General features: G+C 37.6%; 1 protein-coding gene across 1 annotated transcript in view; it reads left to right on the top strand.

Moving 5' to 3' along the window:
- Nucleotides 1-26,860, top strand: part of ptprma (protein tyrosine phosphatase receptor type Ma) — a 796,186-nt gene that overhangs the window by 138,145 nt on the left and 631,181 nt on the right. The window lies entirely within an intron of this gene.

The raw sequence follows: 26,860 nt of genomic DNA, 5'->3' as shown, positions 1-26,860 counted from the left end.
GTTACTGTTTGTGTGAAGTTTGCATGTAATCCCTCTGTCTATCTTCACCTCCCCAAACACACTACAAAATGTGCTGGTTGTTATTTGAGAACTTAAAATTGGACCTGCATCAGTGAGTGTGGTTGTGTGTCTGAATTGCAACAGGTATGGATCTCCATCTTCTTGTACCTGATGATTCTCAGATGGAAATGGATTAAGCATATTCAATAATGAATAATTGAATGAATGAATGAATGAATGAATGAATGAATGAATATGGTGTGATGACCTTGCACCTCTCACCAAGACACCTTAAAATTCTCTAATCTTATACTCAGATCTTGTTACCACCATTTACCAGGCAGCCTGGCTAAGTCCATTTCTTATTGAGTGACTGATTTGAAAAGAAACTCTTTAGTTAAATAATTTGACTTGGAGAGGTCAAAAATTTGTTTCCTTTCCTAATACTTTGTTTCTTTTATTTATAAGTTCCTGACAGGTAAACTTTTAAGACTGATAAATTTATTAGAATTCACTTGGGATGGTTTCTCTCTTTTGTAGTTTTTAAATTAGTAATCAATACCACAAACAGTTAAGAATTGCTGATTCCTTTGTGATGTTTTGCAATCTTTATTAAGGTATAAAAGGTATAAAGTAAGGTATAAAATCTTTTTCATTTAACTTATTTTTTCTTGATTTTAGTAGATATAGTGAATTGTTGTTTCAGCAAACAAAAATAACAGTTTAGAAAGATGTTAAATATATAAGCAGCTATTTTAATCACCAACAGGAAACAGCACAGTGAGTCTTCTTCTCAGGAACAATGTATGCTAGAAATATGGTTAGTAGCTATTGTACAGTGTATTAATTTGTCAGCTGTTATTACTGAGCTGTGTTTGGACATATGCTACCCTTTTGTATTCATGAAGATTTTCCAGAATTGGGTTTGGAAATTTGAAAAGTTGTAAATGTCTGTCTCAGTTCAAGAAAATTGACAATTCAAAATTTGACCCCATGTTAGTGTGAGTGTAAGCATGTGCACAGACTTGTGACTAATGCTACTGAAATAGATTCTGCCCCTGTATCCCTAAACTGGGTTGAATGAGCTTGAATTTGATATATTGGAACTTGCGCTATATTTTACCACCTACTGTACGTATATGTTTCTACGTCGACTGATTCTGATTTACAGATCTGTGTTTTTTATTTTATTTCCTGGTCTTCACGTTGTTGTGAATCACTAGACATTTAGATATATTAGACCAGCCAATGTTTATCCAGTCCTCCAGAATTCATTGGCTCTGTTCCTTTCCGCATTGCACCTATACTTTCACCAATTAAAGTGGTCGCTTGTTGTAAATCAAATCCACTTAGAGAAACTATCCATCTATCCATCTTCTTTCTTGTCTGAAGACTCTTTAAATGTCATGATGAGTTACATTCCAGTTACAAGTGAATGTGATGGATGTCAAAACTTCCCTGGATCCATCACATTCAAACAAGTTTGCAACCTGAGAGTAAATGATGATCATCTGATTTCCTGTTCCTGTTTTTGCAGTTCAAGACTAGAACATCAAAATTACTGTGGTTTGAGAAGTGCTTCTATGCTTTTCTTAATCACATCTTTGACTCGTGATAATTTAGAATGTAAAAGAGGGTGTTCAGTATGGAGGTCTTGAAATGTAATATATCAACAAGATTCCTAAATTCTAAACTAATTAATAATGGATTTAAGGTAGCTTGATTATTGGTTTAGTGTATATATAAATCCATTCATCCATTTGCAAACTCTGTCTAGAGTAATGCAGGCTGGGGCATATCCTGACAGGACTGAGTTCAAGGCATGAGCCTTCCATGCAACTGGCACCGGTCATCCTAGGACACAGTTATATACACACAATAAAAATAATTTTTCTGATTCTACTATCCATCCATCCATTTTCCAACCCGCTGAATCCGAACACAGGGTCACGGGGGTCTGCTGGAGCCAATCCCAGCCAACACAGGGCACAAGGCAGGAACCAATTCTGGGCAGGGTGCCAACCCACCGCAGCTGATTCTACTATTTCATTCAAATATTTGTGGCTTTATAAGGTCAGATGCAGTTGTCAAAAGCGACTATGTCTGGGTGGCAGATGCAAAGACGAAGATGAACAATTTTTCATTAAAGAAACATTGGCATATGAAAGTTAATTCTGTCTCACAAGCAACTTAATATCAAAAGAGAATTATCTATGATTTGGTTAAAAACAGTGAAAATGGGCATGTCAAGCTTGAAAGCATTAGGATTTGCTGAACTAAGTACAGTATTCTCTGAACAATAGCTGTTTTGTACTCTAATGCCCAACTGAAGCATTTTCCCCAGACCTCCCAGATGTGGATTAACTTTCATCAAGAAGGCTGAATTTTAACTCTTGGAAGTCACCAAAATTGTCTTATGGGCTCAAAACAATAAACCAGATGTTTTAAGGAAAAAAAGATTAAGTTTCCTGTAAGTTCAATTAATGCCCATTCTTTTTGATGTATTTTTGACTATTTTCTATTTCTTGGTTATCCTAATTTTTATTTTGATTACATTTACTCATATCATTTGCATTGAAGTTTCCTTTTTTATACATAATTATAAGTGTGACTAGTATATTCTGATGCAATGTAATAATGTCCTCTGGGTGGCACATTTAGAGTCAGAGAAATGTCAGATGAAGTGTATCATACAGATTTCCCCCAAATTTTATTACCTTGAAAATTGGGTTTAGCCATTACTGGATTTAGGATCTTTAGCAATCCCCAATGGAGCCATTGATAGAACTTGTAATCTAAAGCAGCGATTTTCAAACTAAGCTCTAGGAATATTGAGTCAGAGCAATGTGTAAAATAATGGAGGCATTGATTCTATTTGGGGTGGTGTTGTGGTGCAATGGTGGGCAAAATCAGTACTCGGAAATTGATTAATGTCTCATCTTGATTTTGTACATAGCCTGTTCCCGTTTTGCTCCCTGTGCTGGATGAAGCAGGTACAGTTAGCCTGAAGTGAAGATGCTTTATAAGTTGACAAGAGTATTGTGCAAGGTGATGTGAGATACTGTACATGATAGTCAGCAGCAATGTTAACCTCCTTCTCTCTATAACTTCTAGGCTTGTACCACAGAACATAGCCAGCCTTCTTGATTAATGTATTAAGTCTGCTGGTGGCTCCAATTTTCATCTCCCTGCCCCAACTCTTACTGCGCACAAAGGACACACTTGTAGCCACAGACTGAACGAACATATGCAGAGGTTATTCATGCTATGTTGGAATTCACTGTTAAATTGAACCATCTATTTATTTTCAAAAATCAGCCTTTATTATATAGGGGACTGGTAGAAGCTTTTTCAACCAACAGAAGCCACTGCAGGATGTTGCTCACTATTAAGTGTCTATCTGTCTGCTCATTTTCAGATCTGAGTTGTGATGGAAGATTGAACACAATGTGAAAACCAGATACAGGGAGAATATACAAACCTCCATAATGACAGGAGCAGGCTGGGTTTTCAACTCAGTATTCTAGATTTGTTATGTGTTGACTACTTCATAACACTCACCTTCATACATTTTCACACAGGAGTTTTTTTGGGGTGCATTTTATTTCTATTGGTTAGTTTTGCTTTTTAACATTTTTGAGAATCTACTGTACCAGCATCATCTGTAAATATAAAAAATGTTACATTTGGCCATGGCATCATGAACTATAGTAGTGTATAATATGGCAAGGACTGTACAAAAAATCTAAAGTGATTATAGAAAAAAATACGTCTTATTAATTAATAATTTTTCAGCGATTAACAAAATGACCAAGCCACTAGACATTGTTACCCATAATAACTTTTAAGAATATATTGTTTTTTTAATTTTACACTGTTGATTGGTGTTATACAGTATATATATATGTCTTCAGTTTTAGTTATGTACACTATATAATTGTTTTAATTATATTCAGTTTCAGTTTGCTCATTCAGTCTAATTGTGGAAAATCTACCAGACATTGAGCAATAAAGAGCAATATGATTCGGTTTTCCAGAGTGAATTTTTTGTTCCTAAAGATAATTAAAAGTGTTCAAACCGTAAGAATGTAAAGATTAAGACCTTTACATATATGCAGTGACTTCTTCTTCCAATTAAATTTAACAAAGACATGAGAACTTTCTTTTTTACATTTCATCACTTTCATTTTTTGTCACAGAAGTCTTGAGCTCCTAGTGTAAACACAGCCTATGTGTTAAAGGTTAACAGGGTACAAATGCCTAATGACTTCTACAGGATTGCAGTATAACTAATTAATAAGGAGTTTTTTAAAGAACAACGGAACATTACTCAAACTGTATAATTTGATATGCTAACATTTTAGAATAGTGATGGCAGTGTTATTATGCCCTCATTTGTAGCTGATTACCACTTAAAATATCATAAAACACATTAGTACTAATAAAAATGTGTTAGGCAACAGTATTGCATAAATAAGTCCACAATGAATAAAGAATAAAACCCTAATTTTAAAGATATTTGCTCTGGATTTTGTGGTTCATTTCTAGTGTGGATGCCTCACAGATTCAGGATCTATGGTTTGAATCCCATACAGGTCCCTATAGTGTTGGTAAGTTTTGCACAATATCCTCTTGTGTTAGGTGTGGGTAGATGCTACAGTGGATCCTCTCCAGGTGTACTTGTGTTGCTGGGACAGACCTATTATGTTTGGTAGCTTTATTTTTTTAGGTATTTTCAAATTAAACTTGACAATATCATGATGCACATTTAGGTTCAAATTATCTGATGTATCAGGGGACAATAATACACAAGTAACTCCCCCGTAATTCTTTATGTCAATTTTTTGTTCTGTACTCCTGATTGTAATTATTTTGTTTTATACAGTATTGTTTGCAAACAAAGATCAGGAAAATACAGGTGGACATTAAGGGTGTCAAATTCATACTAAAATTATTTTTAAATAGGCTGACATAGCTAATGTCTTACATCTCCAGGACACTGGGCTTGATTCCAAGCCCAATCAGTGCCTTTGTGGATTTTACTCATCCTCCTCGTGTCTGTTTTGGTTTTCAAATTCTCTGATTTTCCTCCCACATCCCAAATATGTGTGTGCTAGGTTAATTGGTGGCTATGAATTGGCATGGTGTAAATGAACTTGGGTGTGTGTGACCATCAAAGCTTGAGTGAGCACTGTTTTCAGTGTTTTTGGGATGGCCTCTGGCAGCCCTGAATTGAATTAAGCAGGTTCATAAATGGATGAACAGATACATTTTTAATAAAGCATCTTAAGTCAGTACTGCAAATAAAATTAGCACTAAAAGCGCACAGTTCCTGAGACTGGTTTTCAAATTCTGTCTTGGGTTTTCTCCAGGTCGAGAATGTTATTCCCTTACACCAAAACCATATGCATAGATTGATTGGCAATTGTAAGTTAACCCAATAATGGCCTACAACCCTGTCCTCAGGTGGTTCCTGCCTTGTTGTTCCCAGCATAGTCCAACAACATTGAAATTCGATTAAACTGGCTGGGAGGATGAATTAGTTTAATTAGATGCACTTAACCTATATATCTCAGGAATTATTTGAAGTAAATTCATATTCATCCATGTAATTTGCTCTCTTAGGAGTCTTAACACTGTCTTGCATTTCTTTCACTCTATAGATTCTCTATAGTTTGGAAATACTTTTCTCAACAAGCCATATGGTTATGGTGATTCCAAATTGACCCCTGTGTGAGTGTGAGTGTGATCGTCGATATGTGTGTGAGTGGACTTTTTGATGTACTGGCACTCTGTCAATGTTTGTTACTTGCTTTTTGCTTCATGTTGCTTATACAGGCTTTGGACTCCCATTACTCTGAACTGGATTAAACAGGTTTAAGAATATTATTTTTATCATTGTCTGTCTTTTAAATGTGATTTCAATGATGAGACATTGTTCTTATATGGCTGAATGTGAAGCTTTTCCACTACAGTACTCGGAATGTTAATCTTAACACCACTTAATCTAATTTCAATTTCAATTTATTTTTGTATAACACTCTTCACTGAGTACAAACTCAGAGCGCTTGCATATATTTACAGCTGTAATGCATTATCATTAAATTACTAAACCATGCAACATTTATATACATAAACACCTACATTGCATAAACACACAACATAATAATGTAATTTTAATGATTACAAATCAAGACAATGTAAGTATGATAAAATTACAGTCCCATTCCAAAAGTATTGAAACAGCAAGGCCAGTTCATTTCAGAATGAAAATCAGATCAAAAGATGAGAGGAGAGAGTTCAGAGTTTCAGCTTTTCTTCTCTGATATTTACATCTAGATATTTTAAACAACATAGAACATAGCACATTTTGTATCAAACCACCCAGTTTTTCAAGTGAGCAAATGTATTGGAACAGAATGTTTTCAAATGAATTAAAGTCAAAATACCTAATATTTGGTTGCACATCCCTTGCTCACAATAATGTATCAAGCCTATGACCCATAGACTCCACCAGATTTCTTATTTCTTCATTGGTTATGTTTTTCCAGGCTTTTACCACAGAATCTTGAAAACCTGGGTGGTTTGATATAAATTTGCTATGTTCAAATTTGTTTAACATATCTAGATGTAAATACTGTACCAGGGAATAAAAGCTGAAACTCTGATCTCTCTTTTCATATTCATCTTTTGATGTCACACACAAATGTCTTCGGTGTCTTCAGTGCACAGAAAAAACAAATTAATTGACCTTGCTGTTCCAATACTTTTGGAATAACTAATGACTCATAACTACTGTATAACCAATATGGCACATTGACAACAGAAGAGAGGAAAGCAAAAGCTCTAGCCGACAGCATTCTTGGAGAAATTAAACCTGTTAATTATAAATGACAAAGTCACAGTCCAAATTTGACCATGTGACCTGGGCTAAATAGCTAACCTCTCTTTCCTGATCATTATACAATCTGTTAACTACAGTTTTCTTGGTCAGTCTTTCAAGAAGCAGATTCTTTTTCTTCTTTAATTACTGGGCCACAATGATCCCTGGTCTTACTTCACCTACTGTATTTAATTTAAGTCTAATTTATCTGGTGAATCAAGCAATACAATAATAAACTAGAAATTACCATCTCTGTAAAACCTTATTACCATGTCTCATGATATTTGGTCTCATTGAATTATAAATCCAGGAAGAGATCTTTCAAGTAAAATTTTATGCTTACTGTTGATAATATTATATCTTTGCCTAGGATGTTCGTAATAAATATTGTTATGGATAGGCTTAGATCACCAGGAACCTGAAACGGATTAAGCATTTTTGAAAGTGTTATGTTTTGACATCGTTGTACTTTAAATCTGGTTAATGGTTTTATCCAAGATGACTGGAATAAGCATATGGTAGGGTTGTTTGCATCCATTTTTTTCAGTTAAGGCAGGCAGATCGGGGATTCACATCAAGCCACTGGTAGGAATTGTACTGGTAGCCTAGTGGAAGAAATACTAATTTTAACGTGGCATATACAAATAAATATAGACAGCTGTGAGCTTCAGAAATTCATTTAATCTGGTTTGGGTTTTATCTAACAACATAGAATAATTGAAACATTAAAAATGAATGATGAATGAAGTAAATTAAAATTTGCGTTGTACCTCGCCAGGTGCTTATGGAGCCTGTGCCATAAAAGTGTTTTTGAAGTTACTTTACCACTAACGATTCCTAATACCAATTCTTTATTAAGGAGATGTCCAGTTTGGACATTTTATGTGTTTAATTTTAATATTAGTGCTTATGCAATGTGAGCTGTGTTTTTGTCCAGTGTGTAAGTGTGTAAGGCACTCTTGTAATCATTCATTCAGTGTCAGTTTAAAGTCACCAGTTACCCTAACATGTGCATCTGCAGAATTCAGAAAGGAAATCTAGTATGAGAAAAATATACACAAGTGGACATTGAGAGAGAAAGTGTAACTACAGAAAATGGAGAGGTCAGGAATTTGAACCCATGTACATTAAGCTGTATGGCAACAGTGATAACTGTATATTTCTTAGTTTTTTAACACTTACTGTTACTGTAAAATAAAACTGACTGATTAATTGATTAATTCTTTCTGTTTTCCTCACATTTATTGCTTTTTTTTTTACCATTATTGATGAACAATAATACTTTTGCCTGAAATCTAAGGACTTCTTTCCATTCATCCATCTTAGCCCACTTATTTCATTTCACAATATTGGCAAGTGGGATTTTATACTAGAAGCATGAGGTGCAAGTAAGGAATCAAACCCAGATGGGGCAGATGCCCATCTTATTTACCTCTCACACAGATGCAGGCAGAATGTGTAAGCTCTTCAAAGGAAGACAAACCTGGAGCCCTGAGCCATGAGCTGCCCAATTTGACTTTCAAATTTGTATTGTTTTTCTCATTCACTTTTTACATTTTCTTTTAACACAGTATAGCATAGCATTCTCAGACCTTCTTATTCCAAATCGAGTGTTATGGTGGGCTGGTTGTTTGCTTTATCACACTTAATCCAGTTCAGCAATGCAGGATGTGGTTGAGTTAGGAACAATGAATCCAAGTGATTAATATTTGGGGTGCCATCCTGCTTGTCCCTGTTTAATTGAAGCAACTAAAAACAAATCAAGCGCTCTGTTGTGCAGAACAGAAATCAAAGAGCCAAAAATAGAGAGCTGTTTCGGGCTTAGTGAGTTTGTTTCTTTGAAGACTCAGAGTCCTGACCTGCAGTGTGCTCTCATTAGAGAGTGATGCCTCATTTCAGTGACCTCGTGATTTATAGTTGGGATACTGGAGGTAGCAAATTCACCTGTCCTCACTGGGGTTCTTCTCGCCACTGTGGAAGGTAAGGAAGAGAACATGATTAGTGCCAGCGCCCTCTCTCATGTTAGAGTGTTATTACATACCTCAGATGAGCCCTGAAAGTGATCTACTGATGTGCATGCTCACAAAGGACAGGGGCTTATCCTGGGATCATCAGGTGCATCCAAGGATATGGCCCCAGGCTGCCATGTATACCATGCCCATGGGGCCAATTTTGAGTCACCATTCAACCCTCCCAGGCACTTATTTGGTGATGTTGGAGAAAATAATTGGAGCATCCAAAGAGAAAACCTGTTGCAGGTTTTTTAATGGCTTGATAGATCTTGTGTCAATAGATTCTGGTCCACCATAACACTGAAGTAGCTCATGTGGGCTTTGAGAATGGATGGATGACTTCTAAAATCTGAAGCAAGAACAGACAAAGTTCAATTAGTAGGTTTCTTTATTGTGAAGTTTCTTATAATAATAATGCTGCTTTTCATCTGCTTATTTGTCACATTAGTGACTGAGCTGTCTTGCATTTTTATCATTTTTATAATTTAGGGAGGCTTTCATATTGTTCAGTTTGATGTTATAACTGGAGAAAAAAATACTTGCTGAAAATTTTGTACTTACCGACATCCTAAGGCGCTATTGCTTAAAAAAACCTACTTCATTATTTAGCATCTGCACATTTTTATTGGCAGCTGAGGCATTCTATGTGTCTCTGAAAAGACTGGAAAATTGGCCTTTTACCAGGGGCTCAATAATGCTGATGCTATTGAGTTATTGTCAGAATTGGACAAAATAGGGCAATGTATTATGAGTCTTATTGAAAAGATATATTCAGGTCCTATTGAACAAGGTGCTAAGGTCATGGCAAAATGAGACTTTTCAAAATTTTTAAATATTTCAAATGCTGAAAGAGCCAGAAAGCATTTTATTCATGAAAGAACTGTACCTCATCAAATTTCATTTAAAGGAGAAAATGTACATTTTTAAGGGTCTGGAGTTTATTGTGAGTCCTTTCCCTTACTTTCACCATATTGTATTGTCACTGAATCAGGTTTCTTATTCCAAGAGAATTACAGAAGTGTTTTTGGTTTTGAAATTGAAAGTATGGATTGTTTGTATGGGCATCCTTCAGAAAAAGTGGATTTAAAAATAAAATTGTTCAGTTAAGTATTGAGGTAGACAGTTATTGAATTAGTGGCTAAAAATCTAAATAAATTGAATTTGTATTATATTTTAAGGTTTTCCTCAAATTTTGTTTATTCACAGCTAAGCTCTTTCTTCTCATTATTTTCTTCTAGATAGGTCAGGAATCTTGACAACAATAAGTATAAAATAAGAATTTGTCCATTGCATGCACTTGGCACACAGGGAGAAATGCAAATACAGAGAAAAATGAAAACTGAGCCACACTGAAATATGTTTTCAGTTAAAGTAAGAATTTGAAATTGAACGTTTGATTCATATATTTACCCACACATCGTATATTAAAACGAAAAGGGCAAGACAGTCCTGATGCAATCAGTGCGGAAAAAGTCTTATACGGTACTTGTTGTAGAGAAATTCTGTTTCGCATTGCACAAAATCAAGGAGGTTATGCTCTGCAGGTGTTGTTGATTTTACTTAAGTGCTCATTTATGTTTTACATCAGTTATAAAATAATGCATACATGAACCATGAATCAAGAACATTGCATGAACATTGGTTAAGAAAATTAAACAGCATTAACTGTATTGATTGTATGTGTTGGAGACTCTAAAATGGTTCCAGGGTGAGAGTGAGTATGGGTAAGTGTGTGTGACAGGGTCCCGTGACAGACTACCTTGCACCCAGTTGTTCTGGCATAGCCCCCGACACTGTGACCCTGAACTGAACTAGGTGGGTTTAAGAATGTTATGTTACTGGCAAGGTGGTGCAATTGTTAGCACTGCAGCCTCACACTGCAGCTAAGCTCTTTCTTTGTATTTTTTCTAGACTAGTCAGGAATCTTGAAAACAAAAAGTACAAAGAAATAATTTGTCCTAGAAGGGGCACTAGTCCTTTGCACACAATTGTATATTGGGTCCTGTGTCTGTGTTTTTATTTATTTTTTTTTTTTTTAAATCCTTCATCCCAAAGACATATAGGTTAGACTGATTTGTCTTTGAATCAGCTAAATATGAGTAACCATATGAGCCCAGTGATGGACTGGTGCTCCGTCCAAGGTTAATCCTCAGCTTGCACCCATTGCTGCTGAGACAGGCGTCTTCCTCCCTACAACTTTGAACTTGGATTGCTTGGGTTGATTAAAATCGTAATCAAACAGGTACTACATTATATTTAAATAAACCCATCGAGTCCAGTTTTCTAATAGGTTTGGAAGCATATAAAATAAAGATGTAAGCACCTAATGCCTTGTACGAGTAATGTGGTATGGTTCAGAGCAAGGGCTGTGCAGTATCCTGGCAAAATGGAATTATCAGGGCTGACAAACATAAGGGAGACTTTGTCCATAACGCCTGGAGTTTACTTTATTTGATTGGATTTGTCAATCTGCGAAAAGCCTATGCAAACCAGATAAAGAGGGATAATACTTTGGAACATCGAGGGGTTTAGACGATAAACACCTTGATTTTGAATTATACAAACCAATTTTATGTAGGCATGTTATAAATTCATTGTTAACTGTAGCAGCTTGGACTAATTTTAGAACAAATGCACATGTAATATTTTATGACAAAAAACATGAACTACAGCTGCTTACATTTGGAAGAACACCATAAATATAATATTAAGAGCAGGTGTGCATGTGAAGAAAGTAATCATCCTTCATCAGCCTGATTATACGTAAGCTATTTTTATACTTTAGGTTATACTAGCAGCCACAGTTGTGTAACTGAAAACCAGATGAAAAGTTAAACCTTTATATTCAAAGGAGTAATAGAAAAAAACATGAAAAAGTTTACCCTTTTGATAAAAGAAACTCACTCTACTTTAGCCCTAGTACAAACACAAGAGAGATACAAGTTTGGATGAGAGAAGAGGAGAAGCCAAGGCAAATCTCTTTAGCTGGATTGACAGAAAAAAAATTACTTGACCTGCCTCTGAGGTGGACAGGTTTCAATCTGTCTTTTGCGCAGATGTGGTGCCTTTTGTTATTTTATTTGCCAATGACCATTGTGAAAGTTTTTATGCAGTGCCAGTTAAATGTGAATTTCCCATTGGGATTAATAAAGTATCTATCTATCTATCTATCTATCTATCTATCTATCTATCTATCTATCTATCTATCTATCTATCTATCTATCTATCTATCTATCTATCTATCTATCTATCTATCTATCTATCTATCTATCTATCTATCTATCTATCTATCTATCTATCTATCTATCTATCTATCTAAATTTTCCTTCCATATTCACTAAAAAAGAGTTTGAGATGTTTCGGAATTTGTGTTGTCTTTGTTAAATTAAGACAACACTTCCAAAGAATTCCAAAATGTGTAATTCTTCTTATGATTTGTTCATTCACTGCAGCTCCTTTTCACTTGGAACTAGAGCTTGTATGTGTGCTTTTTGACTCCACTACACTAAATCAGTTCTATAACAATGCCCACAGATTTCTGCTTTCTTATTAGTGTGATGTTCTTGTTTGCCTCAATATTAAGATGATATGTACTGTATACTGATTGAGTGATGCAAATGTCTAATGATAGTCTCTAGTTTATTGCAAACAAAAGTGAGTTTTCCTTCCAACTTGAAAAGAATAGAAAGAAATGAATGAACATACATTTAAAGCAACTATCAAATTACTATGCTTCTCACATCCAGTTACATTTTGAATGTTATCTTTTGAATGGCCCAAAATTTGAAAAGGAAATAAACCAGTTTTCATAGGCATCATTTAAGTGAGGTGAATTTAATTAAGTAAAGGTAAACTAATCAGTATGTTAATATATTGGAGGCAGAGAGTAAACTAGCAAAAGAAGATCACTCCACATTTGCTCTTAAAAAAACATCTTCATACGAGGAGAGCCACAGGTTTCAGTTTGGTTTAAATACTGAGTGAGAAGATAATTTATAGGCATTTTTTTAATACTATTTTTATTACAGTGGAATTTGATGATGTAATCCCCCCTTTTAGTCCACATCAAGCACAATTCCAAAATTTGTGTGCTTGTAGTTAAATAATGTTTCATGAGGAAGTGTATTAAATGCTGGAATTTTTTTCCATGATATTACATGCTTTCAGTACCCCACATTCTCTCTAATATTCCTCTTTGATTGCTAATATACAAACAGCTTTTTCTAGTACCTTAACGTTTTGGTTGTCTGCAATAATATTTTTTTTCCACCAGGTACTTCTTTAGTCTGTCTGGTGTATAGCAATTTGGCCTGGTTGCTGAAGGATTGGACTTAAAATTATAAAGATGTTGGCTTGATCCCTGCCTCTGACTTGCTGTGTGACCCTGAGCAAATCAGTTGACCTGCCTACTCTTGAACTATAAGTGCTTTGGGGTACATTCCCTATAGGAAACAATTCATCCTTTTTGTAAGCCACCTAAATATTATGTGAAAATAATATTTAGTTTTCAATATATTTTATGTTCTACTAATTGAACTAGGAATATTTTATACTCTTCAAACAACTGAGGCAGGTGTTATTTCATAATCAGTTTCCTAAATAGTGCTACAATAAGAATCCATACAAGTGGAAGTGTTATGATTCTGCATGATGTTAATTTATTGCTCACTTTTTTTAGCAGTTGTCTTACTGTGTTTTTCCCATGATGGGTTTGCTGCGGTCCTGAATATGAATTTTGCATTTATATATATATATATATATATAGATATATATATATATTACCTCTTTGTGTGTGTGTGTATGGAGCAGTCCGCTGTGCTCACACTCAACCGCAGCCACTAGATGGTGCATGCATACACTTTTACATTTTTTCAGCACTTGCATGCATCTCACTTCTCACTAAGAAAGACCTGTGTGCAGCAAACACCGCCGTGCAACAACAACAACATTGTTTTAATGACACAGATGAAGAGACACAATGTTGAAACAGAGCAATCGCTGCGGCTCAACAATGTGCAAGTGAAACACCTCAGCAAAAGTAAGGTTTGAAGTTTTCACTATAACATTGTCTTTCTGAATCTTTAGACAAAGATTAATAGGACTTATATGCCAATGATACAGCTAAGATATGATATCGCCAGTGTCATCTTACGAAAGCCAGTTGGGCAGCAAGCACGGGTGGGTCCATGTCCTCTGCACTGGGTAATTCTTAAGAGTTAGCTGACGCCTCTCCAAGTTCATGAATAAAGTAAAACTGCTAGGGAGTCTTCAGGTTTTTTTTTGTCTTGAAGACCACACGCAGCTAGTGTAAATATAGTGTGGACCACCAGGGGGCATACCAGCCACCCTACCCGACACAGACACAAGTGACACACAAGTTCTGTCTAGCACACACGATTTATTCTAAGTGGGGCGGTGCTTTTTTTTGCTCCCCACTACAGAGGACTGTACAGAAGTATAAGAAACTAAACACAATCCCTTCTTCTTCTCTTTCTTAGTCTCCCGTCTTCACTCCTCTACCTGCATGCTTTGTCCACTCTTCCTGACTCTGGCTCTTCGAATGGAGTGAGGTGGCCCCCTTTATAGGGCACCCGGAAGTGCTCCAGGTGCTCCAAGATCTTCTTCTGGCAGCCCAGAGCTCAGCAACTGTCCAGGCGCCTCCTAGTGGTGGCCACCGGCCACAGCAGGGTTGAGCTTCTATGCTCCAAACCCGTTTCTCCGCTGTGAGCCAGGTGGGTTGTCCTAGTGTTCCAGGAGAGGTATTGCCCTGAATATGCCCTCTCCCTCAGATCATCCATCACAGGGGAATCCCGGCCAGGCAAGGGCCCTGGCCGTCCACCGCAATAGGGTATATTTTATATATATATTATATATAGGATATATTATATATGTAAATATATCTGTTTATCTGTTAATGTGTACATTGCACTATGGCTGTCTTTGGGAAGCGTGCTGTATAAAATAACATTAAATTGAACAAAATATATTGCCAACTCTTAATGTTATTAATATATGGATAAACTGACATTTCCTTAAAAATCTAGCACTATAAAATTAATACCATTATCTATCAAAAAGAAATTTTTTTCCTTCCTCAACTTTGGTTGCTGCTTGAACAGACTGCCGAGTCTGCATGAAGCCACACAAGCTCTAGTATACACTGCCAACAATAGCAGTATGTAGCTGCCACAAGCTAGACCTCTGTGAACTCAGACCATTTGTATGGCAGAAATGAATTGCAATTTTAATGAATTGGCAAGGTTAGTCAGAAATTTTCACATTAGTTCACCCCTTTGAGAATTCAAGTCTCACTGTTTCATCTCCCCAACCATCTCCCTTATTAACCTAAAACCATATCCCCATTTTCTTTTCCTCAAAACAAGTTTTTTTTTTTTGTGAAGGTCACATTTGAAAAAGACTTCTCTGTAAACTGCTTAAACACATTCATTATGAACCAAAAATGTGAGGAAAATGCTCGCCATGAATGCCAAACACCGCAGAGCAGAATTAGAGGATGTCTTTTTTTTTGCTTGATGTGATTGCTGATTATGCTGGTGCAAAGAGCAGCCTGAAAGCGCCAACACTGTGCCCTAGCCAGACTGAATAAAAAGCTCAGTATAGGTTAGTGCTTTACACTGACACATTGATTGCAATACTCGCTGCAAGGCTATCTTGGGACTTCTTCCCGAAAAAATGTTTTAGACAGTCTTCTTCTTTATCATAATTGCATAGTGTCAAATTGTTAAGATAGAGATAGATTTAGAATAATTATTGACTGGAAGCACTTCATGAGTCCCGTGAATGTGAACGACAAAGATATTGCTTTGGAATTCAACACTGCAGAGCAGTCATCTATCATAATTTAACAAATGGAAAAGAAAAAGACAGGCTGTCATCTCTCATATCTCTTTAACTGCACTTGGGAGTGAATTAAATTGTATTTAACAACTTTTATCTTAAGAGTGCTTTATGGAGTATAGTACATCTTATGAAAAGAGGCAGGAGTTTGTTTATTGAGTTAGTGGAACTTATTTCTATTATATATGTGAACAGCATATTATTTAGAATATTTTGTGTGCGTTAATTATGTTTTGACTTTATGATTGGTCAGTCATCGTAAACATATTCTTTTCTGATTTCTTTGGTATATTACCTGCTGGGAGTAATTTATTTCAGTTTAAAAACAATTTTTTTTAACTCAATTTATATTTGTTTAGCAGTCTTGACTCATTGTATGGAGTGACCAATAGAGCTATATTATTTAGAAATATTTGCTCCTAATAGATGAACAGTATACCATGGAAAATTTTTGTAGGGAGAGGGGCAATAATTTAACCCACATGAATAATTTGATTAAATAAGAGATCCTTAACTGGATCAGAGATATTGGGGCCTGCTGCCTAAGCCAGGCCTGGTGTTTGCTAGTGTTCAGGTCACTCACAGAGCCAAAATGAGCTTAAACCAGAAAAGCTGTGTGGAGCCACAAATATTATTTCTCTGGTGGGGAAGGGGCAGAGCTCAGCTCATTTGGGGAGTTGAAAAATATCAACTGTGTGTTGGCTGTTAAACCAAACTACTCAATTAAGAGTAGCCTGTCACCTACAGTTGGCACAAAGAAATGCGCAAGGCACATAGTAATTGAATACTCACAAATTGCTGGATGGGCACTGTACAAGTGGAGTTTCGGTGGATGAGAGGGTCACCTCAACAAAACAGAAAACATTGACAATTGCTTACAGGTATGCACTGAAAAACTATTTAAAGTATTCAGATTTGTTAGAGACATTTGATTCAGTGCTCGCTGCTGCTGACTCTATAATCATATTGGGAGTCTTCAAAGCCTTCATGGGGAGTGACAGAGATACTTAGAGGGATATAATTGGGAGGATGGCCTGTCTGATCTGAAACTAATCAAACTGAACTGTTTCAGTGCTGGTCATGAATTGTCCATAATACAGTTGGAATCCTGTTATAATGAAACTCACTGGACCATAAAAAAATATTTTGTTATAATGGAAATTTTGTTATAACGAATATGGGGAAAATACGTATAGTACTGTGGCTGGGGCCGCTGGTGATTCACCATGTCTAACAGCAGTGGTGCAAGGAGAGCTCTGTAGCTGCTCTGCTGTGTCTGGTAAACAGTAAACCAAGGGCAATGCAACTTGTTGTCCTCTGCAGGATCAGGGTTACCGCATACTGTGCTTGTTGCACAATCTTTAACGTTTAACACTGGGTTTTGATCTGTTGTTCCTCACACTCTCCTGATGTCTTCTACAGTTTGCATCTGCCATAATGGTGATTCCGAGCCACTGGTGTTCTTCTAATCCAGCGTTTCTCAACCTTTAAGTATTTGCAACCCGAGTTTTCATAACAGTTTTAATCACGCCCCCCTAACATTATTTTTTTAAAACCCTAATAATATTTATTCTTATATTTTTTGCTGCCAATACAACGCTACAAGTTAAAAATTTCCCTAACAAATAGCGAAATTACGCCACATATGGCCCCACAGTTTCAGAACCGCTGTTCTAATCTGAAGATGCGAGCCACAGCAGGACGAATGCCCGTGTTGTGGGTTCCTAACAACTAGCTCCTATTATGAATGAAGTCTAGGAGCTGTACCTGCCTTCTCTATATACAGTAATCCCTCCTCGATCGCGGGGGTTGCGTTCCAGAATGCCCCGCGAAAGGTGAAAATCCGCAAAGTAGAAACCATATGTTTATATGGTTATTTTTATATTGTCATGCTTGGGTCACAGATTTGCACAGAAACACAGGAGGTTGTAGAGAGACAGGAACTTTATTCAAACACTGCAAACAAACATTTGTCTCTTTTTCAAAAGTTTAAACTGTGCTCCATGACAAGACAGAGATGACAGTTCCATCTCACAATTAAAAGAATGCAAACATATCTTCTTCTTCAAAGGAGTGCGCGTCAGGATCAGAGAATGTCAGAGAGAGAGAGAGAGATAAAAGCAAACAATCAGAAATCAATAGGGCTGTTTGGGCTTTTAAGTGTGCGAAGCACCGCCGGACAACGCAGCTGCTAGGAAGGGAGCAATATAAAGGTAGCCTTTCAGCATTTTTTTTAGAGGAGCGTCCGTATCGTCTAGTGGTGCGAACAGCCCCCCTGCTCACACCCCCTCCGTCAGGAGCAGAGAATGTCAGAGAGAGTGAGAGAGAGAGACAGAGAAAAACAAACAATTAAAAATCAATACGTGCCATTTGAGCTTTTAAGTATGCGAAGCACCATGCAGGAAGCATATCGCTTGACAAAGCAGCCACATTTAAGCCCAGCAAGGAAGAGAGCAATGTGAAGATAATCTTTCAGTGTTTTTTGAGGAGCGGCCGTATCTTCTAGTGGTGTGAACAGCCCCCGTGCTCACAATATATTTGAGGAGTTTTATTTAATAGGTAATACGCGCTCTGGTTGGGTAGCTTCTCAGCCATCTGCCAATAGCGTCCCTTGTATGAAATCAACTGGGCAAACCAACCGAGGAAGCAAGTACCAGAAATTAGAAGACCCATTGTCCGCAGAAATCCGCGAACCAGCAAAAAATCCGCGATATATATTTATATATGCTTACATATAAAATCTGCGATAGAGTGAAGCCGTGAAAGTCGAAGCGCGATATAGCGAGGGATTACTGTAGTCATAAAGTACCTGTGTTTTCCTTGAAAACCTGGACTCATCTTCCTGTCTGTCATACAACTCTGTGACCCAAGCCTGATAATACCTGTATAAATAAACAGCACTTCTTAAACTGCAAATAATATTTTATTTTAAAATGAGACATTACATGTATTTTTAAAGAAATACAGGTATGAAAATACTGAATGAAAATGAGATGTTAGTGTTTTTTTAATAGAAATACAGTTATGTACACAGAATGAAAATTATATGTTAGATGTAATTTCCAAAATGCTTTCGTCATATTATTTTTCTTCCTTCCAGAATCAAATTTTTCCAGGATTGTTAATTTTTGTTTCAGCTTAAACTGATGCTGTTTCTCACTTTTTTTTTGTTCATGCTATGAAACTCAAACAGTACAGCACAACTACCCACGCAGATGCTCGGTGGAGCAATCAGAATTAGGCTATGTGTATGATGTCGTGCCTACACGCTCGCCTAGCCTGCCAGAGACTGACTGAGACCGGAAATTTCACAACAGGCTGTCTCTTTCTTTGAGACAGCCTGTTACAGGATTCATGAGACTCGGCATGGAAAGTATAGGAGTGGCATTAAGTATTTTTTGCATCATGTTATTATCATTGGTGTCCATTTTTGGTTGAAAAAACGTTTGTTATACTGAGATTTGCAGTTTGTTAAAACAAGATTCGTTTAACACGATGTTCTATGAATGTTTGTCCAGGCCCACAAAAAGTATTCCTTATTCTGGAAATTTTGTTCCTTTGGTATTCACTATAATGGGATTTAAACTGTATTCAAAACAGTTTATTCAAATGAAAGGTGCTCATAAGAATACCAGGTACTAAGGTTCCCTGAGCCAAAATTCACTGATTGATTTTGTAGTCATGTCATCTGATCTTAGGCTGTATTTTCTGGACTCTCAGATAAAGGGAAGCACTGAACTGTCTGCTGATTGCAATTGGGCGGAGAGCTGGCAGTTTTCGTTGAACAATTTTACAGCCTTTGTCTCAAACTGTTAAGATTTACAATAATTATTGAATGGAAGCACTGGATTCTGTTGATTGTTATGAGTTTAGCTTCAATTTCTGGAGGAATATGATGCCCAGGTGCTCACAGGTGACATCACCTCAAACCCAGGACATCAATAGTCATAACTGGGATGAATTCATGGAAGTTTATTAAAACAGGGAGAATTTAAAAAAGTGCAAAACCATAATGTCCATTAATAAATAACTAGTTCAATAAATAAATCCTTAAAACCCATGCTCTTAAAACTAAATAGTGTGTCTAGAGTGTTATACCCTAAATCCAATAAATAAATTAAATTCCAAAGGTAGAGAGGTAAAATTCCAAAGGCATAGATGTAAATCTCTTTTAATTTTTTATTTTGCTCTCTGAGTGCTCATCAGGACACTGGGAGTCTGCAGTTTTGCTGCCTGCCACATACCTGACCTAACAAGTGGACCTAAACTGCAACTGGTGTTAGGCAAGTCCTAGGGCTCCTTGCCCTTCCTCAATGCCCCTGCATCTTACATCTCAAACCACAACCTGTTACATCTCCGGTCCTCCACATGCAGACCCTAGCCACTACCCGTTTCCATATTTCCCAAGCCACTTTGCCCATCTCCAGATGTCACCGTGTATTGCTTCTCCTTACATGTATGTGTTCCATGGTCTCTCTCATTATCCTGCCCTCTGCACTGCTCGGCAGATGGGATCACAGCCATAACCTGGAACCCCAAGCAGCCATTAGTCTAGTTTGCCCTTAGGTGATCAGCTTAACTGTCACTGCCCTTCTTGTGTTCTCTCCAATACATTTCTGCTAATTGCCTAACAAAACAACTTTTATTTTTCTAATGCTGCTCTGCTTCCTTTTTATTCAAGCGCCTTACATGGTGGCAACTTTAAAGTTTTTTGGTGTACAAAAGTGGTTAGTGAAGTTGTCAAGGTAAAGAAAAATGAGCCCTCCATGCAATATTAGCAGGATGTTCTCCGGATTTGGCTAAGATAATGGTAGGCCAAAAAGGTGTCAGCTTTGTACTATCAAAACTAAGGCATGGATAGAAGTGTGTTCAGGCCATGAAGAATAACTCAAAGAAGCTTTGGCAAACCATTAGGAGATGAGTAAATGGGACATTTCCCAGGTTGTTGTGAGTGTGTGTGTGTGTGGGGAGGTTATCCTCAGTTAGGCATATTGTTGAGATGTATTACAAATACTTTGAGGAACTTGTAAACCCTGTGGATATGCCCTTTTCAGAAGAAGCATTGCCAGATGCATGTTTTGAGGTTAGGTGTATCAGTGTGACTGAGGCCACTGCAGTGATTAAGAAGCTTTATATTGGTAAGGTTGAAGGGTGTTAAGAATTTCTGTAACTTTCTTATTTTTTTCTTTTCTTTAATAAGTATAATTTGAGACTTTCTATTATGCTTTCCCTAGGCCTTAAGCTATGTTAACTGTATGAGGGAAAATGAAAAAGTAAAGGCAATGTACCCTTTAATATCGGTAACCGTGAACAGAAGCACGTAACAGTCATATCACTTCTCCACACAGTCTCCCTATAGTTTAATGCACTTTATGCTTTTTCTTATATATTTCCACTAAGTTCTTCATTCCTTGGGAGAAGAAGTTTTTTGATTGCCCTGGAATCCAGGTCTGCACCGCTTTCTCAATATCATAATTATAGGGTAAACTTGTGCCTACACAGAGCCTCTTTAAGTGGACAGAAGACAAGATAGTTGCATGGTGCTAAATCAGGGCTGTAAGGAGGATATGGAAGATGTTCCAACTTCAGCTGTTGCATTGCCTTCACTGTTTCGGCTGTTGCACGGGAACATTTGTTGTCATGGAGCAGCAAGAATGTTTTTGAAAGCATTCCTCTTATTTTGCTGTAAATTGGTGAATTCCAGCAGGTTTTACTCCCTCTGCGCAAAGAGATTTCTCTATGCCGCATTGTTCAATAACGGTGTAACCCTATAGCGAAACCTGCATGTTCATTTCACCTTGTCTTCAATTACATTAACAGCGGAGTGCTGCGGATGTTCAAACTATCCATAAGCCATTATGAATGTGTTGTACGGTGATCCCTCGCTATATCGCGCTTCGCCTTTCGCGGCTTCACTCCATCGCGGATTTTATATGTAAACATATTTAAATATATATCGCGGATTTCTGCGGACAATGGGTCTTTTAATTTCTGGTACATGCTTCCTCAGTTGGTTTGCCCAGTTGATTTCATACAAGGGACGCTATTGGCAGATGGCTGAGAAGCTAGATTGCTTACTTTTCTCTATCTCTCTCTTGCGCAGACTTTCTCTGATCCTGACGTATGGGGATTGAGCAGGGGGGCTGTTCGCACACCTAGACGATACGGACGCTCGTCTAAAAATGCTGAAAGATTATCTTCACGTTGCTATCTTTTGTGCAGCTGCTTCCTGAAACGACATGCTGCACGGTGCTTCGCATACTTAAAAGATCGAAGGGCATGTATTGATTTTTGACTGAAAAACAAACTCTGTCTCTCTCTATCTCTCTCTCTCTCTCCCTGCTCCTGACGGAGGGGGTGTGAGCTGCCGCCTTCAACAGCTTTGTGCCGCGGTGCTTCGCATACTTAAAAGCCAAACAGCCCTATTGATTTGTTTGCTAGAGATTGTTTTCTCTATCTATGTGACATTCTGTGCTCCTGACACACACTCCTTTGAAGAGGAAGATATGTTTGCATTCTTTTAATTGTGAGACAGAACTGTCATCTCTGTCTTGTCATGGAGCACAGTTTAAACTTTTGAAAAAGAGACAATTGTTTGTTTGCAGTGTTTGAATAACGTTCCTGTCTCTCTACAACCTCCTGTGTTTCTGCGCAAATCTGTGACCCAAGCATGACAATATAAAAATAACCATATAAACATATGGTTTCTACTTCGCGGATTTTCTTATTTTGCGGGTGGCTCTGGAATGCGACCCCCGCGATGGAGGAGGGATTACTGTATTGTGTCACCTTCTAAGCATTGCAGTTACTGATTAATTTTGAAGTTGTCTTTACTTTTCGTTTAACCCTTGTACAGTAGTTTCACTTCAATTTTTTAGTTTTATTTTATCATAGTATCGTTGTTCTGTCTTGTCACTTTCGTAGAAGTAGTGCCATATCACGTCATCAGCATGTTTGTGGATATTAAAACAAAACCTTTCAGTAGTTTATTTTTTTGATTCTTTGGTTTATTAGACTTTCTGGGAAAGTTCTTTAGACTTCTGAATTTGCTTACATATTAGGTTTAGTCAAACTAGCATTTGCTGTATCAGTTTGTTGTGTATGTTTTACGTCCTAGTCCATTTTCCCTTATACTTGTGGCTTGCCAGTCTTTTCCATCCCTATCATAACAAGGGGTGGATGAGCCCCAATGGAAAACATTGGATAATCCAACTCTTGAGTGTTGCCTAGAAGGTGGTAACAGTGCCTTGCGAATGTATAAAAGGAGCCACCTCACTCCATTCGTGAAGCCAGAGACAGGAGTTGGAGGACAAAGCTTGGGAGAGGAGTCAAGGTGGAAGAACAGAAAGAAGAAGTGTACGCGTTATTGTGCTGTGCTTTTGATACTGTGCATTGGTGGGGAAACGTAAGAAAAGAGTTTCCCACTGTCAATAAATATGTTTGTTGCAAAGACTTGTGCCAGGTATCTGTTGTGTTGGGTTTTGGGGAGCTGATCTGCCCCCTTGTGGTCACAGGGGTCATGAGAGTTTGCCCATCCTGTCTACATGGATTTAGAAAAGACTTTTGACTGTGAACCCCTTAACATCTTATGAAATGTGCTACAACAGTATGAGGATCCAGCGCTGCTAAAGCATGCCTTTTGGTTCATGTATTTATGAAATAAAGGTTGTATTGGCATATATACAGTATGTATGGCTTTAAAATTAGACTGTTTATTGTGGGTGTTAGACTTCACCATGGGTATATATTGCATCCACTTCTGTTTATGATTTTCATGGATAGAATATCAAGGTGCAATCAAGGTTTGTTGTTGTGGCCTTATTAGACTATGATCTTTGATGCTCTCTGGAACATGTTGCCTCTGTGTGTGACATCTGTCGTTTTGTAAGAAGTGATCCAAATGGGGCATACACTGTAGTCATAGGATTTACTGGTTTGTCCATAAACATAATACTGTGGAGAAAATGAAGAGATGAGAAGTTACTGAGCTTCACCAGTGGGTAAAGGATGGTTTGCCACAGATATATTTTAAAAGTTAAGTTCATCCTTGAATTATTTATGAGACTAGGGGGCTCTGCCCCCTGCTCGCTTCGCTTGCCAACCCCTGGTGTTGGGAATGACAAAGAGCGTGATGTATGAATGAGATATAGAATAGTGTGACGGTGTAGATGATGCAAATAGAAAGCAAACAATAAAGTGTGTGGCACAGTGTAAAGGTTTATTTGAAAATTTCTTTGTACACGCCGTTTAAGTGTAAAAGGTAATTCCAGCTCAGAACTTGTAAGGTCAATGAAGATGGTTATTGTTGTGATCAGAGTCAAGTTTGTCAGAGCTTAGAAAGAGTTGTGTCTCTCCAGGAAGCAATGGAATGACTTGGGTATTAATGTTTTCCACATTAATATTTTTTGGACATAATATAGTGCGTTGTGTTAAAAGGGGCATTTGGTCTAATGAGATTGCTGTTCCAAATGTCTCTGTAACTAAGTCGTCGCAGATAAAGGCTTGAGGAATTGTAATAATATGTGGCTGAAGTCCATCTGTATTGGTGAGTGTACCATCTCTCAGTTGTAATAAGCAATTGTTATGATCTGGTTCTGGACATCGTATCTTTTTTACTAACTGTATCTTTTGAAAGCAATGCCAATTGTCTGCGTATTTTAAGGTGCACTGAACAATAGCTGAGTGCATGGCATCTGGAAGAATAGCTAAGCACTGTCTAAAATCTCCTCCTCATAAAAGTACCTTTCCTCCAAATCGAATTATATTATTCCTAAACGTTTGTAGAAGTTTATGAATGGTGTTGAGTAAGTGACTTCATGCCATTGAACATTCATCAATAAACAACATTTTTTCAAGACGGATGTCACGTGCAGTGCCACCGTTAATGTTCATAGTGAATACCGATTTGTAGGATCTAATGTAGTTGATAAAGATTTCACTTTCAGGTACATCGTCAGTTATAAGCTTCTGTAGATATTCAGTATATGAATGTAAAGAAGGCAGTCTAATTTGACCCTTTTGACAACAACGTGTAAATGTATAACTTGTATTGCCAGTTGTTTCTTCAGGGAAGTGAACTGAATGACAATGATTGCAAATGACATTCATTAATCCGAATGAATTTTCCTGGTGTATGTTTTCCTTGTGCCGTTTGAGAGGCGCGTTGTTGCATGTGTAGTATTTGGGACGTGTTGTTTTGGAGCTGTAATCGATTTGCCTGTGCTGTGTGAGAAGCCCGTTGTAGCCTTCGCTGCCTTTAACGTATGTCTGAGACGGGAGGTGTTTCGTTTTGAATCCGTGCCTGTTGCGATGCAGCACTTTGATTGATAGTTTGCGTAATGTGGATCTAGGATGTAGATTTGTGCATATTTGCGTTGTTGATTTGTTTCAGGGTGCACTGTTCCAATGCGATGCAGTATTTGTGCACATATGGGAAAGCAGTATGGGCCATTGCCTTTTGGTGGCCTGATATTTACTCCGTTAGATGCAAAAGCAAATGAACTATTGTAGGATCTAATGCAGTTCATAAAGTTTTTACTTTTAGGTACATCGTTAGTTAGAAGCTTTAGTTGAGCTTTGCGTTTTTGGAGTCGAGACATTTTTTCTTTTAGAAATATGGATAAGTAATAAGGAGTATTGGACTCACTGTTAATATGGAGCCTTTTCTGCGGTTGAACGGTTAATAGTGCCTTATTGTAATGAGATCCACCTATGCTGCATAGCCGTCTATTTTGTTGTTTCTTTCGTGTTCGTGTGTTTGTTCCTGTTATCATTTCCTTTTCGTTTTGTACCCGTGACCGTGTATTCATGACTTGTTTCTTTCTCAGCATGCGAAATATGGATAAGTAATAAGGAGGATCGCAGTCACTGTTAATATGTTTCCTTTTCTGCAGTTGAACGGTTAATAGTGCTTTATTGTAAGGAGATCCACCAATGCTGACACCTATGCTGTCTAGTGTGAAGGTGTTGACGTTCACTTTAGAATATGTGGCTTTGGGTGTCACTTCTTATGGATGTGTGTGTGTGGGGGGGCGGGGTGGTTAGTGGGGGGGGGTTGAGGATTGTTGTCGCGCGAGCGTCTTCTTTCTTTTTGTGTTCCTGTGTCTTGTTGAATCCCCCTCTTTGTGTGTGTCCCGTCCCTTGCTTGTAGGGTCTGTGGGGTGGTTTTGTGTTCTTTTTTTTGTGTTCCATGGGCTTGTTGAATCCCCCTCTTGGTGTGTGTCCCGTCCGGTGCCTGTGGGGGGGGGGGGGTGCCTTGCTGTTGTGCGCGAGCCTCTTTTTATTTTTTTTTTGGGTCTAGTTTCGTGTGCAATGTGTTTCGTGCTTTGCCTGCGTTTCCTCATTTCTCCATTTTTCCTGTGCTCACTCCTTTTTTCTGTGGTCTTGTCCGTCTCTCTCGCCCTCTTTCGTCCGCCTTTCTCGGCTCCTCAGCCGACTCTCGCGGACTCTTTTTGCGCCTGCGCAGTACGTCTTTTTTGCAGCTACGGCCCATTGCCGGATGTGCCTGCGTCCATCATCCGGTTTAGCATTCTCGGTTAGTAATAGGGATAATATTGTTCTACAGTATATTACAGCATTTACCATCATTGCATTGGATAAAAGTCAGTTTTTTTTGTCCAATGTTGAAGACTGCATCTTACTTTTCCTAAAAATGGTCTAAGGAGCAGCTTGATGACTGCATGGAACTCTAGAAGTTGAACAGTTATCGTTGCAAAGTAAATACAGATAAAATTCTGTTACAACGAATGAATATCTTTACAACAAAATTTTCATTACAACGAAGTATTTTTATGCTCCCGACAGTTTCCCCATATGACATGAGTCTAGAGAAATCTCGTTACTACGAAGTACATTCAGCAGATACTTTCATTACAACAGAGTGCCCAAAAGACCTTGAAATGCCTGAATGAATCATCCACAGAGCAGTTTTTTCTGTGGTTGCAGCTCAGTTGTACACAATGATCCCCAAATAGAAACATTGTAAAAAAAATTATTTCTTTGAACTTTGCTCGTACTGTTTTTTTGCTGTTTTTGTTTTCAGTGATACCTTTTGCTTATTGCTCATCAACATTTGAAAAACATCCATTGGAATAGCTCATTGTCACCT

Source organism: Erpetoichthys calabaricus, chromosome 6 (genome assembly GCF_900747795.2).
Source record: "Erpetoichthys calabaricus chromosome 6, fErpCal1.3, whole genome shotgun sequence".
Classification (NCBI taxonomy): domain Eukaryota; kingdom Metazoa; phylum Chordata; class Cladistia; order Polypteriformes; family Polypteridae; genus Erpetoichthys; species Erpetoichthys calabaricus.
The sequence above is the reverse complement of the archived record's forward strand: the minus strand, read 5'-3'. Positions and strand labels throughout refer to the sequence as shown.